We start from the raw sequence: 15,120 nt of genomic DNA, 5'->3' as shown, positions 1-15,120 counted from the left end.
GTTACAGTGGTATTACAAATAGAAAGGTAAATGCTTTGCTCTACAAAGTGTCAGTCTGCCTTTAAAGACCCCATGAAATCACTTCAGAGTGCAGTATTTTTTTTTTTTTGCGCACTGTTGACATTTACTTTTGAAACAGGGGCCAATAGCCTTTCATTTAAATCACAGCCACAAACATTAATAATTGGTGCTTGCTATTGATAGTTAATAATAGGAGTATTAGTGGGAGGTTCTTTCTCATTCTAGATTTTGATTAGACAAAATTATTGTATGATGAGTGATTAGTATTTAGTAAGAGAATGATATGGACTTTTTAAATGTGTATATCAGCTAAAAGTGAAATTGAAGTGTTTAAGGGATACAATAGTATATAGGTGGCATCAAAACTAACATATTTTAAGGACTAAAAGCTGTAAATATGCTTTTAGGACTCCATACTGGCAAAAAATTTAGCTTGCTGCGGATGCTTTTTGAATGATTATCATTTGTGACTTCTTTTCTTCAAACTGTAACACAGTTAAACCCAAAATAGATCACTGAAGTGTCTGGTTTTCTCTCGTTTTTGCATACAGATGTACTATTTAGTAGATCTCAGCATTTTTTTAAAAGTCAGAAACTGTAGCTTTTTTTTTTGTCGTCTTACTGCAAGGCCAAAAATTTAACCTACATATGAAAGCAAGTTCTGCACGTCATACTTAATAATCCAGGTTGCAATGCATATACATACTTTTAAACGTACTGCTTGAACAGTGTGACACGTGTTTGCATTTGTCTTAAGATGTTCAGAAGAAACAGGCATGCGTGTTTATACTGTGCTATGTTTATGAGTTGTTCATAAGTAAAGTTTCCTGTGCTTGACAGAGCTTGTCTAACAGATGTCCAGGGGATGACAGAGTGCTCTGTAATCTTACGCTCCTTATTGAAACAGACAGTTTTGTCACAGTGCGCACTGCTTTTTTTCTTTCAGGTGTTAGTCATAATCTTGCTCAAAGCTTTTATTGTCTGGCTTCACTGTATAACAGTGTCTGAACAACGCAGACCAGATCTGTGTTCACACATAATGCAAAATGTTGTGGTCACAAAATATCAGACCCTCACTGGGATTGAGATCACACTTGTATTGCACTTAATGGTCTTGTAAATTGTTGGTCAGCTCTTATTGTCAGCCACAACTAGATGGTCTTCTGCGATGTCATCGTCCATCGTGATGGAGCGCCACCCCATTGCGAGTCTTGTTGTGAGTGCGACGCACACTAATCCTTTTCTATAGTTAAACTAAACACTTTGCAAGGATTGCTCTGTAAATTAAATTGAGAATATAACTAATGCATATATGCTATTTTAAATACTGTAGTCTTTACCAGATATAGCAAAGCAAAAATAGCTATATTGTGATATATCGTTATTGTGAAATAAAATTACTCCTATCATGATTATAAGATTTGTCATATCGCCCAACCCTTGATAGAAACATAGTTTGAATATTCAATAGGGATGCACAATATTGGATTTTTGCCGATATCCAATATGCAGATATTTTTCAACTCATTTTGGCCAATGCCGATACACGTTTATTTTTTTTCCTTTGTTTGGAAACAACAGAATTTTGAGCAAAAACTTTTTTTTTCCATTCTGGTTTCAGATTTCTGAGGTTTCTTTACTAAAAGTATACTTGTTAAAGATATATAAATGTAAAAAAAAATATTTTATAATAAGATATATTAATAGCTCTGAAAATAACAATAAAGTCTTTTTTCACCCCAGACAGATGCAGTTGTAACCTAAATATTATATATTTGGATTTAACGTTTGTGCACATGAAGTGGGGGTGGCATGACATCAGTTGATGCTTCAAATAAAATGTTTTAGAGCTCCTTGGATTATTTTTCATCATCCATTTCATAAAATTATATTACAGATTAATAAACTATATATACAATTATTTAAGTGCTATGCTTGTGATTTAAGACATCATTATTTATTAATTTATACACTGCTTTATTTATTCAGAAAAAGAAGTAACTTTAAATAGTATATTTAAAAACTGTCAATATAAATCACCATACATGCAATGTTTTTGCTTGTTGACATACAAGTTCACTTCAATAATGACCACACTGCTGACATGATCTTATCGCTATAGCACTCCTTGCACACGTGAGTTATTGCAGGCACATGTCAACACGTATCATATCGTTATGAAATATTTTAAGCGTTTATCGGCCGATTCCGATGTCGTACTAATATTCAATGAATTTATAAACTCTTAATGTTAAATCAGATACTTTAAACGCCTGTCTAAACACTCTAATGCTTGCAAGTTGAAACATTCTTCAGGAATTGTAATGGCTGTTTTAAAATCATAATATGGAAAGTAACTTTCCAACTACATGTCAACTAACTCTCTCATTAGAGTATTAGTAGATTATCTGTTAACAATAGACATTCTACTGACTGTAAGTGTCTTTGCAACTACATGTCAACTTCTATTACTTACCTGATCACCACCCAACCCTAACCTAACAGTCTACTATAAGTTTACTACAGTCTACTAATACTCTAATGAGAGTTAGTTGACATGTATTGCAAAGTTACTTAGAAGAATGTCCAAAGTGGACCTTCGAAATAAAGTGTAACGCGTCATATTCACAATGTTACTTTGTGTATTAGCAGCAAAATCATTGCAAACATGTGACCCTGGACCACAAAACCAGTCATAAGTTGCACAGGTATATTTGTGGCAATAGCCAACAATACATTGTTTGGGTCAAAATTATCAATTTTTCTTTCATGCCAAAAATCATTAGGATATTAAGTAAAGAAAGATCATGTTCCATGAAGATATTTTGTAAATTTCATACCATAAATGTATCAAATTTATTATTATTAGTAATATGCGTTGCAAAGGACTTCATTTGGACAACTTTAAAGGCGATTTTCTCAATATTAGGTTTTTTTTGCACCCTCAGATTCCGGATTTTCAAATAGTCGTATCTCTGCCAAATATTGTCCTCTCCTAACAAACCATACATCAATGGAAAGCTTATTTATTTTCATATGATGTATAAATTACAAAATTGTGTGGTCCATGGTCACATATACACTGACTGAATACTAAGTTTACTGGTAAATGTATCTTGGCATGTTGACAGCTTGACACGTTTAATATCTTTTGAGTTTAATCATGTGATCAACATGATGTGGAAGACTAACACACCTGTTGGATTCAAGTCCTATCCTGTGGGAATTGCTGTGTTGTGTGTATCATAGATGTGCTTTTTCACCGGTGTCATATTTTTGGTATGATTGTGTTTGGTTGAAGACTGCCTACTGGACAAGGACTGCCTACAAGAGAGCCAACCATTTAAAATCAAATACAGGAAAAGCTTTTTCCTCTCCAAGTAATTTAATTTCAACCAGTTTCATTGTTTTATTTCTGTGTTGTGAAAGACAATCAGCTGGTGTTGTTTTTGGTGTAAAGCATGAGGCCACTTATACAGGATGAGATCCTTCAGTTTTCTCCCTCTTTGCTCTTGCTCAATAACAGATTAAGTCAGCGCAAATTATTTCAATCTTTTTTTTATACTGTTCTTAGGTCACAGTGTTGACTGGCAGCCTCGTATAGAAAGATTATCATCTCACATTTGCTTTTTTTCAATGTAATCTGCTCTTGGCAGTGATAAAAGCCACACATGTGAGTCTCAATGAATCACTCATTGTGTAGAGATCAAGTAGATTATCTCTCCAATTAATGACCCTGTGGAATGGGATAGGAGAGGAAATGCTTTCGCTTGGCCAGATCGGGCCAGAGCAGATAACGTGGCAGAACTTAAAGCGGCAGTTTGTGTATGCTTTCTCTCTTGGTCCCTTAGTGATATTCATTTTCCCTGCTCTCCCCATCTCCATTACAGGGATGGTTCACCCAGAAATGAAAATAATCATTTACCCACTCCTTTTTTTTCTTCCATCGAACATGGTGATGTTAGGCAGAATGGCAGAACTGCTCTTTTCCACAGAGCATTCATGGAACAGTCAAGCTCCAAAAATGACAAAAAAGCACAATAAAAATGTGATTTGGGTGTAGGCCTGTCACGATGATAACTATTTTTTGTTTCGCGATATATCGTCCCAAATAATTGCGATAAACGATATTATTGTCATTTTAAGACTATTTCATGCCACTGAATATATAATCATAATATAACAGCATAATAATGCAAGTAGACCTACACATTTTCAAATGACAACCTTTTAATTCTTTAGATCATGGAAATTAAGGGTAAAATATATATTATCCTAAATAAAAAAATAAAATAAAAAATTGAATAAATAGTAAATAAACATTTCCCCTTGTGAAATGGCTTTAACACTCGTCATTCTGCGTTGACATTTATATGTGCACCGGAACAGGGGATTGCGGCTTTGAAATTAAGTCCATTTGGGCTTATTCTTCCAAACAGTAGTTGTTAGGAAAACACTATAACGCCTCAAATGGTGCCTTTTTTTCACCTGTCGATATCCGCTCTATGTATGAAGGAACTGCCCGAGAACCACTTTTGCCTCCGTCACGGAAAACATACACGATGACAGCACAATCGAGTAAAATGTTGGTGACATTCATTATCATGTAATCATAATGGGCGATATATTGCATCACAAAAAAATTGAGGTCATGTACATATATTGTGAGATATATTGATTATTGCAACAGGCCTACTTGGGTGCTGTTGACTCTTCTGAAGCCATACAATAATTATATTTGAAAAAAAGACTGAAACTTAAGTCTCTGTATTCCAACGAAATACTCATGAACATATGATATTTGCCCTCAATGACGCCACACCTTTAGACGAGCTGCGCATTACGAATGAAACTATGCAGGGGAACATTATCAGTGAACAAAGTTGGGCCCAATGAAATCCATTATTTTTTTTTTTTTTCTGGATTGTTTTAATGGTGAAATAAATTTTAGTAATCAAAGTATGTCTAATGAATTGAAGTCATGAAACCAACACTTTAACAACAATTTATTAAGTTAACAAAATAACACTGTTAGGCCCTAGGGCAGGGTTATTATTTTTTTTTTTTTTAGATTAATAGATTCTCATTTTACTCATTTTTAAATCTCAAGAATAGATCTTTTGGTCTCTGCTATTTTCAGTTTTTTTTGTAGCACATCTCCAATCCAAAATATCTCATTAAGCTTTGTTACTTTTTATATGGATCAAAGGCAGCTTTCTAGTTCTGTCAATTTTATTATGAAATTCAAACAATTAGTGCTGTTTTGGCGCTCTTTAATATGGCGTGACAAATCGCTGTCATTCAATTGAAGTGGCAGTGCAGAGCAATCATCTCTGTCTTTACTACTAGTTACAGCACGTAATAAACATGAATGAACATCAGAAGGTATGTTTAAATATATAGAAAGACTTGCTGAAATGTATCATCGCTCAATCAGTGTCAATAAAACAGCTTGTAAACAATGTCACATACTGTTATATTTACCTCAGAACAGCCATTTAATGTCCATTAACTCATTAGTAAGCTAGAAAAATGAACTCTAGAGAGGACCATTTTGATAAATATATTTAAATGGTGGCTGTCATTAAAACAGGACAGATTTATTCAAACATAATATTGATGATCAATGCATATTCAATTTCATATTCATTGTATTTTTACTTACCCGGTTAAGTAATCAATATTATGTTTGAATAAATCTTTCCTGTTTTTATAACAGCCACTTTAAATGTTATATTTAAAAAAATAGAAACATAATTATCTTAAAACATGTAACATTATTGTTGTTATAACTTCCTTATTTAATTAACGGGGCTGTGTATTGACACACAAAAAAATCTCGATTCGGTTCCGCTTCAATATTGATTATTTTGGACAGATCGGGTATAACACATGGCAAATTTTCTCAAGGAAAACAATGCTGTAAACTATGGAGTCAGTTGGTAGTACATTAGCCTTCTATAAGGTAAAAGGTAAAATTGAAGGTAAAAATTAACTGGTTTGTATACAAACACTTCAATTACACTCAATTGTTTTTTTTATAATAAAGTTATGATTACTTTTACAACTACATAATCATATTGCTACTCTAATTCGTTTTTTGAAATTAAATTTAAATGGGGGCTGTCATAACTTGCTAGCCTGGTTAAAACCAGACCATTCTCAGTAGTAACTGAGTTATGGTCTGGCAAAGCTTCATAGACAAATCATTTCCAAAGGGGCGTCACCAACGGCGTCGCTCAAATGCCTCTCGGCGTAATTGGATAGACCTCAAACCAATCAGAGCGATGAGGGAGATGACGTATGCAGAGCGACGGAGAAACATCTGAGACTCTGGCCGTTTCTCAATATGCGTTCTTGTCTGTACTTGTGTTCTCAAATAGGAAATGTCCCCGGTTTCCATTTCAGAAATCTGGTCACCTTACCTAAACCACATATTAATGTTTAATATATTATTTTTAAAATGTAAACGAAAAGAGGCATGGTGTTTTATACTTCGTTTTATTATAAATATATAAGATAATCAATGTAGGCCTAACTATGCGTTGCCTGAACCACATTCGTGTGGCTATTATTATGTTTAATTATTATTAATTTTTTTTTATGAAATGAGGCAGTGGTGTTTTTTATGACATATTTCGTACGCGAACTTCTGACTTGCTTCCGTGACTTACCAAGTTTGACTCCGGAGAATGAACTCCCGAGGACGGGAGGAAACTAGTCCGCCTAGTCTGCTAATGGACAAGCAGCGTTCTTGACAGTATCACTCAGTATATATTTGTATATGTAGTGCAGGCAATGCATATTATCTTCAATGCATGTTTATAACAAAACGAAATATAAAAAACCCAGCCTCTTTTCGTTTACATTTAAAAACACACACACACACACACACACACACACACACACACACACACACACACACACACACACACACACACACACACACACACACACACACACACACACACACACATAATATAGGCTATGATTATCACTGTAATAAATTAAATATGACACAAAACACAACCCAGTCTCTTTTTGTTAAATGTCAGTTTGTGTGATCATCCATAGCAATCATAAAAGTATAAGTAAAAGTTATAAGAAGCTATACAATAAATAAAGCAATTCAGTCAAAGTCAGCGCTAGGAGACTACAACGGTAAAGTTTAATATCTTAAAAATATAAAGTTATGAAACTTCACTTTGCCCTCAGACAAAACGATCTGTCTAGGAACAAATTATAGATTAATGAGAGCAAAGATCAGCCATTAGATCTACACAAGACGAGACGGTTTAACCACTACAGAGCCATCAGAGCCAGCGGCAGAAGGACTGGCCGAGGAAAGGCGCCTCTCGGCGGGCTCAATGATCAATTGAGCGCCGCTGAACCACTGGCGCTCACAACTCCGAAAACGGCAGATAAAATTTTAAAAAAGGCGCTCTCTTTATAAATAAACCACATATTTGAGCTTTAAACAACTACATTCACGCCTGAAAAGGACTTAAAACTACATTTTATAAAACATTAACACTATCAGACTTTTGCCGAATCCAGTCGGTAAGACAGCGATAACATCTTTTTTAGATATGAAGGCTTCGAGTGTTGTTCTTTGCTCGGGTTTTAACGAAAAGGAAAAGTTTAAATCGCTTAAAACAGACGCGATAGCTGATTCGAACGAGTGATGCTCCACAGTAGCGGCAAATCTGCTTCAATGTCGCCGCGCTGTCGTCAACGTCTAAAGCCCGCTCAAACGTTTGTAATTGGTGCCGCGATTTCTAGGGTTTAGAAATGGGTTTGAATGGGGTCTTTGCCAGACTACTTGCAGAGCAAATCTAAATTTGCCGGAAGTTGTCTGGGTTTTCCCAGGCTAATAACGTACCAGATTTATTCAAACGTGCATTAAATATTGAAAAACATTAAAATTATAATAAATATGTAATATTGTGCATATATTTAGCAAAATGCTCCTTTCTAGCTCACTAACGAGTTTATGGACACTGGATATGGTTTTTCTGAGATAAATGTGACGTTACATGACATTCTATACAAGCTGTTTTACTGACGTCTTTCCACGGTTGAAACACTGAGCGATTCCATGTGACGATACGGATTTCGGTAAGATATACTCTACCTTTTAACACACTTTTAGATACCCATTCATGTTTATTTCACACTGTAACTGGTGTAAAAAGGCGGAAGAAAAGATCAGTTCAGGCACTTCTCTTGAGCTGCGCCAGAGCGACCTCACGACACAACGCCAAAACGGTATTTATGTTTTTGAATTTCATAATAAAATGGACGTAATTTAAAATCTTTGTTTCATTTGAATAGTAACAAAGCACAAAGATTATTGGATGGGAGGCGCGCTACAATGTTCCATTCATTCATCAACTGAAAACATGATGACTAATCGATATCGGTTCATAAAAATGTATCGATTTAAAATCGAGATTTAAAAAAAAAAAATGTTTTAAACCCAGCCCTAGTTATAAATATTATGGTAGTTGGGGTTCCCCTGTATAGTTTACAACATGATGGATTTTTATGGTTTAATTCACTTTTGATAATCACAAAGCATGTCTTATTAATTTAATTAATCAAACTTGACCTAATCATTTATAACACTTAACTTTTTGCAATAATAAGGCCCTATGAAATGATATATATTGTTTCAGAAATTCTATTTTAATCTTTTAAAATGTAATTAAATGAAAATTAAAACATGGAAAAAATGGTTTCAATACATTATTATATTATGCATTATTATTAATTATAGGAATATTATTACTATACAAAAGTAATATTTTTGTTACAATTTCTTCAAGTTAGCTGAACTTCCGGGTTGTTTTGAAGAACTTTGTGTGTATGATATGACAAAATGGTGAAATGCTTTCAGAGCAGCTCTGGTGATGAAGTACATGTGGAGTGTCATAGGGCCCTAATAAATGCTTAAATTTCGGCCTGATCTTCACACTAGGCCATCGTATGGCTGCAGAATAGAGCATAAGCCCAGTGGACCATGTTTATAATGTTCCTTTTATTGTTATTTTATTTAGTTATATTGAAGCTAGATGATATCAATCAAGATTTTTTTTGTTGGATGCAACAAAACTGCTCAACCAGCTCTTTTTTTTTTTCACGGATGGGTAAAAATAGAGGTTGGAATGACATGAGGGGGTGAGTAAATGATAACATTTTCATTATCGGCGAACTTTCCCTTTAATGTGGTTTTTAGCCACATTATTACCAGACATCAGAAGAGTCACTCTGCAGCTGTAACGCAAGACAAGATCCTGTACTTTTGAAGTATTTTTTTTTTTAGACTAGAGAAGGCTCTTTGTATGCATGTCCCTCTCTCTCTTTGTCTCTCTCTTCTTGTTTTTTTTTTTTTTTTAGGATGATGTCATTTGGATTAGAACCTGTCTTTCCAAACCCGAGAGCATAGAGCACAGCAAAGTACTTTAGGGACTGAAAGCTAATAGGGGCAGAGACCTCATGAGCTCAGCTGAACTGGTTTCTCACATTCACAACAGGCATTTGCGCTTGTCTCAACCCTTTTCAGGTTTGAAATCTGCTGGCTTTCATATTCTTTGCCAAACGTGACAACATACGATCCTCGAATGATTTGGTACATCTCCTGATTGGCATGGTTTTTCTCCAATGAATCTCCAATTGTACGTTTTCTGAATGCACACGAGGTGCACATCAAAGTTACATCAAAATTGTTGTGTTGAATGTTTCTTTGGCCATGTTCGGCTCTGTTCAATTGTCCAGACGGAATCTCATCTGGGCGGCTGCTGCTATGCAACACATTCACATGTAAACATTTCATTATTTTGAAGCCCCTACAAAAAGCGTAAAGGAAAGAGCCAAGGCGCAGCAACACGTTTTATTACTTGTAAAGCATATTTGCCAAGTGGATATTTTCATCTGGCCCGAGTTTAAGTGCTCTCTGGACAGCAGAATGGAGACCAAGCAAAACAACCTCCTGGCTGTTGCATTGTCATGTTTTAGCAGACAATTAACGTCCTCCTTTGATCTGCTGGGCAAAATGATTGCAGTGCGGAGCCTCTTTAATTTTATTTCCATTGCTTTTAATAATGTTTGTTCAGCAGCGAGAGGAATTAGCAGTTTGCATTCAGAGATCGTTGGGGACGGGTATTGTTTTATTCTTCTCTTCAGTAGATCTGTTGAGATCGTTGGGGACGGGTATTGTTTTATTCTTCTCTTCAGTAGATCTGTTTTTAAATGTATGAGGTATTTGCATAACCAAGCCTCTGCCTCTTGTGTGTGTTTCATTATGTCCGTGTTTTTTTTTTTTTTTTCTATTGTCGTCTAAATTTTTTTTGAAATGGACTAAATTAGTGTAAAACAAAAGATCTATGCTTTTATTGCACACACACGTTTCTCTTTTTTATCTTCCAAACTCCAGTGCTCTTATCTGACATGTAATGATAAAGCTGCATACTTTTTACTTTTAGGGATAGTTTAAGGGATAGTTCACCCAAAAATGAAAATTACCCCATAATTTACTCAACCATCAAGCCATCCTAGGTGTATATGACTCTATTCTTTCAGACGAATGCAATCGGAGTTATATTAACAAATTTCCTGGCTCTTCCAAGCTTTATAATGGCAGTGAATGGCAACCAAAATTTTGAAGCCCAAAAAAGTGCATCCATCCATTATAAAAGTCATTCACACGGATCAGGGGGGGTTAATAAAGGCCCTCTGAAGCAAATCAATGGGTTTTTGTAAGAAAAATATCCTTATTTAACACGTTATAAAGTAAAAACATCTAGCTTCCCGGCCAGACCGCCTTCCCTATTCAACTTAAAGGTCCCGTTTTTCGTGTTTTTTTGAAGCTTTGATTGTGTTTACAGTGTGCAATACAACGTGTTCATGTTTCATGTGTAAAAAAACAGTATTTTTCACCTTTAGGACCTTTAATGAAAAAGCGTAACTGGCACGTTGATAACGTCGGATGTAGCGTAAGCGTTTTGAACTGTGAGAGGTGTTAAACTTTCTTAAAGGAGCACGCTGACTTTTTGGGACTTATTCACCATATCCCCCAGAGTTAGATAAGTCCATACCATTCTCATCTCCGTGCATGCCATAACTCTGTCTGACGCACCCACCGCTAGCCTAGCTTAGCACAAAGACTGGAGGTAAATGGCTCCAGCTAGCCTACTGCTCAATAAGTGACAAAATAAAGCCAACATTTTCCTATTTACATGTTGTGATGTGTATAGTTACATCGTGTACTAAGACCGACGGAAAATAAAAAAGCAGGAATGAGAGTTCAATACGGAATAAGTTGAATACAGAAGGTGGTAAAAAAACTTGAACTTGTTTTGAATATGGATATTTTTCTTACCCAAACCCTTCGATTTGCTTCAGAAGGCCTTTATTAGAACCCCACACTCCCCCGGAGCCGTATAGATTACTTTAATAATGGATGGATGCTTTTTTTTTTGGGCTTCAAAATTTTGCCTGCAATTTTAATGCTTGGATTAGCCAGGACATTTTTTTTATGTAGCTCCGATTGTATTCGTCTGAAAGAACAATGTCGATATACACATTGATTGGCTTGAGGGTGAGTAAATCATGGGGTAATTTTCATTTTTGGGTGAACTGTGCCTTTAAAGGTCAATCCTTTGCTACCCGTTTAAAATGCATACAGAGAAATCCAGATTGCTGCTCTGAAATGAAACCTCTCCCCACCCAGTCCAAGTCGTTATTCATGCCTGAGCTACAGCCTGTAGAAAGTTTGATCCCTTCCTATTTTGGCTTTCTAAGAGCAGTCGGCACGTGAGTCAGCAGAGTTGGAAAGCTGCCTCTCTCTGTGGTTTCAGACTGGGCAGGAAATCTCGCATGCAACCTTGAGCATGTGCCCATGCCGCACTCTTGCTCTGTTAAACATGTACAATGAGATATCCTCTTCTTGTATCACCAGGCTGGACCGAGTGAAATGAGGTCAGCGTGGAAAACATGGCGACTGCTGAACAACACATTTCCTCGACTCCCTTTCGCGTTGGACGGCTTCTAATTTAAACAGGATTTATTGTTCTCTGATAAATGTGAAACTGACATTTATTTAATTGCCTTTTAGTGCTTAACATAAACTTTTACAAGACTGTATTAATTGCCTGTCGGTTGAAGGATTGATCATCTTTGACAGTGGGAATAGTTTCCCACCAATCACCTTGCTCGCTCCCTGAGGCATTGCTCCATCTGTGCAGAGTGTCTTATCTCCACTTCCTCCCCATCCCTGCCACAAACACCATGTGTGCCACAGATTATCTGCCAGTCAAGTTCTCACCTCTGCACAATTCTAAACTCCTAATACCAGATAAAAAGCAAGCAGCTTGGACTGCAAATGAATCTCTGTTACAGTTCTCAGACACCCGAGTCTAAATCATTGCTCATAGGTGGACGACAACCAAATGATGATTGTTGATCGGTTATTACGGCTGGGTTGAAAATATGAATGAATTGATCTTTCAGTGTATGCTGAGAACAAAAGCATGGAGCTCAAGTGAACTCCTTCATCTTATGGAGTCGCCTTTATTTGATGCAGTCCCATCCGATTGCAAAGTATGCTCTAGTCACGATGGGGTTTATCGTCGTTCTCCCAACACTTTGTCCAAAGTAATCCCTCTCTCTTATGCGAGGTGGCTGAATGAGGGCCGGCCTCTGTATTTAGCATACAGCGTGCCGCTGTGAGCCATTAGCACTGAGTCATTGTTTCAGCCACACTGCCAGTGTCGCCTGGCCGACGGCCATCTCGCGTTTTCTGTGCAAACCCCCGCGCTTGCCCATCCCTGTCCTTTGCGCTGGTCTGCCCGCTTGTCTGAGCTGCCACCGAGCTGCTATAGCAACCGGCAGCCCTAAAACCCCCTAGCATAAGCCTTCCAGAGACAATCGTGTCTTCATCACTCTCGCACTGGCTCTGGAGAAGCTGGGCTGCGAGTTCCCGTTTTAAAACCACGCCACGCTTCTTTGTGCTGGAAAACCGAATCAAAGGACTTAAGAATTATTGTTTGCTTGGTTGGTTGTTTTTGGACTAGCTGCAGAATGCGTATGCAAATTTATGCCTAGCCTTAGTTCGAGTCTGGCAGAATATCAGTTGCTGTGCTCTGTCATGGTGGTTTTCAAGGAGGCATGAATAAAGAAGAGATCTTTTACAGGGGCTTCTGGGCTGCTTTCTCATCCGGGGTCATGTCAGTTCTAGGGCGTAATCATTACCTACATTTTGCCCTGTATTATACCAGTATAAATGATAGGGCTGCATGATATATCAACATTTTTGGAATATTGCAAATGTACATATCGTGATGTGCATATCGATATCTGAATGATTTTAATAGGCTACTTCAAAACGTTGTGAAAGGTCAAAGTTTTAGGTTGACACCAAGCCTGCCGTACTGAAGCCAGAGCGTCTCGATCGCCCCCAGGTGGTTGGTCCCAATATAACTCCTAACCCCGCCACTCCATGTATTCTAATGGACCTGAGACAAACTAAACAATCAAATTACACTTCAAATAATTTTCCCCCAAAGATGGCTTCTGTCATTGTAGTCCGTTTTTATCACACTGATTCAATTTCAAGTGTTCATTTTTAAAATAAGTTTGGTTTTAGTTAGTTATTTGATGCTATAAAAATTATGTCTTAAGTGAAAGTTATCAGTTGGGAATAAAAATGGGTGCGTGTCAATAGGATCCATGCATTACTTCTTAAAGTGACAGCCGCCTAATACAGTAAACTTGCTGCTGTCTGTCAAACAACAATTGTATTTCTGTATTGTTTCTTACTTGAATTCTCCTGCTAAATAGATCTGATGTAGGCCTACCTGAAATACTTATTTAATTTCTATCTATGTTTTATTGTATTTGTCCTATTGTCTTTTTAGTTCTTATTTTTAATTACAAAGACCCCTAGTTTCAGCTGTTTTTGTTTACCTGGATGTTCTTGATGTTAAGTTTTAGGTTGATATATATTACCTGGTTGAGCAAAGAGTTTTTGGTAATTTTTTTAGGTTTGTTTACAGTGAAATTAAAATTACATTGTCAGATTTACTTTTTATGTAATGCTAAAACACTGCTGGTCACTTGCAGAAGTTGTAGTGATGCTTGTAGTGATCTCTATCTATCATTTTCAGTTTTTAAATATTTTAAAAATATAATTTAAATAGATTTTACACACTTAAAGCAATATTGTATTGCATATCGAATATCGCATTATTTTACAAGGTATCGCATATTGTATTTTTCTTTAAAATTGCGCTGCCCTAATAAATAATATATGTATTACTGGGACAACACATAAACAACTTTGGGCAATGTCAGTAGATTTAATTCAATGTCAATAATTTGCAATTAATCTAATTTAAATTTTTAGTTCCCTTTTTTGTATAAAAAAAAAGTGATATGAGCAGAAAACACAAATATCAGTTTCCTGTTGAATGCAGGTTTTGCAGAAGCTATTTTTGTTAGTCATTTTCATATGCATTTCATTTTTGAGGTTTTATATTAATATTGCACTATACCAAGAGTACAGATGATGTTGCTTTTACCATCTGGGTTTTATTTATAGATCAATTAATGTCAAATTTGGGAAGTGTAGTAATTTACTGACTCACACATATGTGCATTAACTTTTATGCTTCATGTCTCACGACCTGAACAGCAGAACTCTGAGTCAGGTACCAAAAATATGATAATAAGATGGTATTTTGGTGCTGGTTTACCACACATCCCTAGTATCTCTCGGTCACTGTCTCTCTCTCGGTCTCATGCATGGTGGAAATATCACAGGAGTCAGCAGAGTGTTGATAATTATCCGCAGTATCAGGACTTGTTGTCTCAGGCAGTACTAGCTATGCGGGGTGAATCAGTGGGCAGTGCCACTGTTTGAAACGGTAACCATGAGCTTGTGTTCTCAGACAACCTCCTGCTACACTGTCCCATGGGTTCTGTGGCCATCTGTATTTGTAGCACTAGCGTAAAACAGGGACTTTCCAGTAATGGTCCCTTTTAACAAATCAGGCCCTTTTTTGTGTTTCTGTCTAGTGGGAAGCTGGTTTTTTTTTTCTG

General features: G+C 36.4%; 1 protein-coding gene across 1 annotated transcript in view; it reads left to right on the top strand.

Moving 5' to 3' along the window:
- Positions 1-15,120, top strand: part of tsc22d1 (TSC22 domain family, member 1) — a 67,884-nt gene that overhangs the window by 3,346 nt on the left and 49,418 nt on the right. The gene's annotated exons all lie outside the window — the stretch shown is intronic.

This window comes from Gobio gobio (assembly GCF_949357685.1).
Source record: "Gobio gobio genome assembly, chromosome: 7".
Taxonomy (NCBI): Eukaryota; Metazoa; Chordata; class Actinopteri; order Cypriniformes; family Gobionidae; genus Gobio; species Gobio gobio.
Note: the sequence above shows the minus strand (reverse complement) of the source record. Positions and strands in the feature narration are given on the sequence as shown.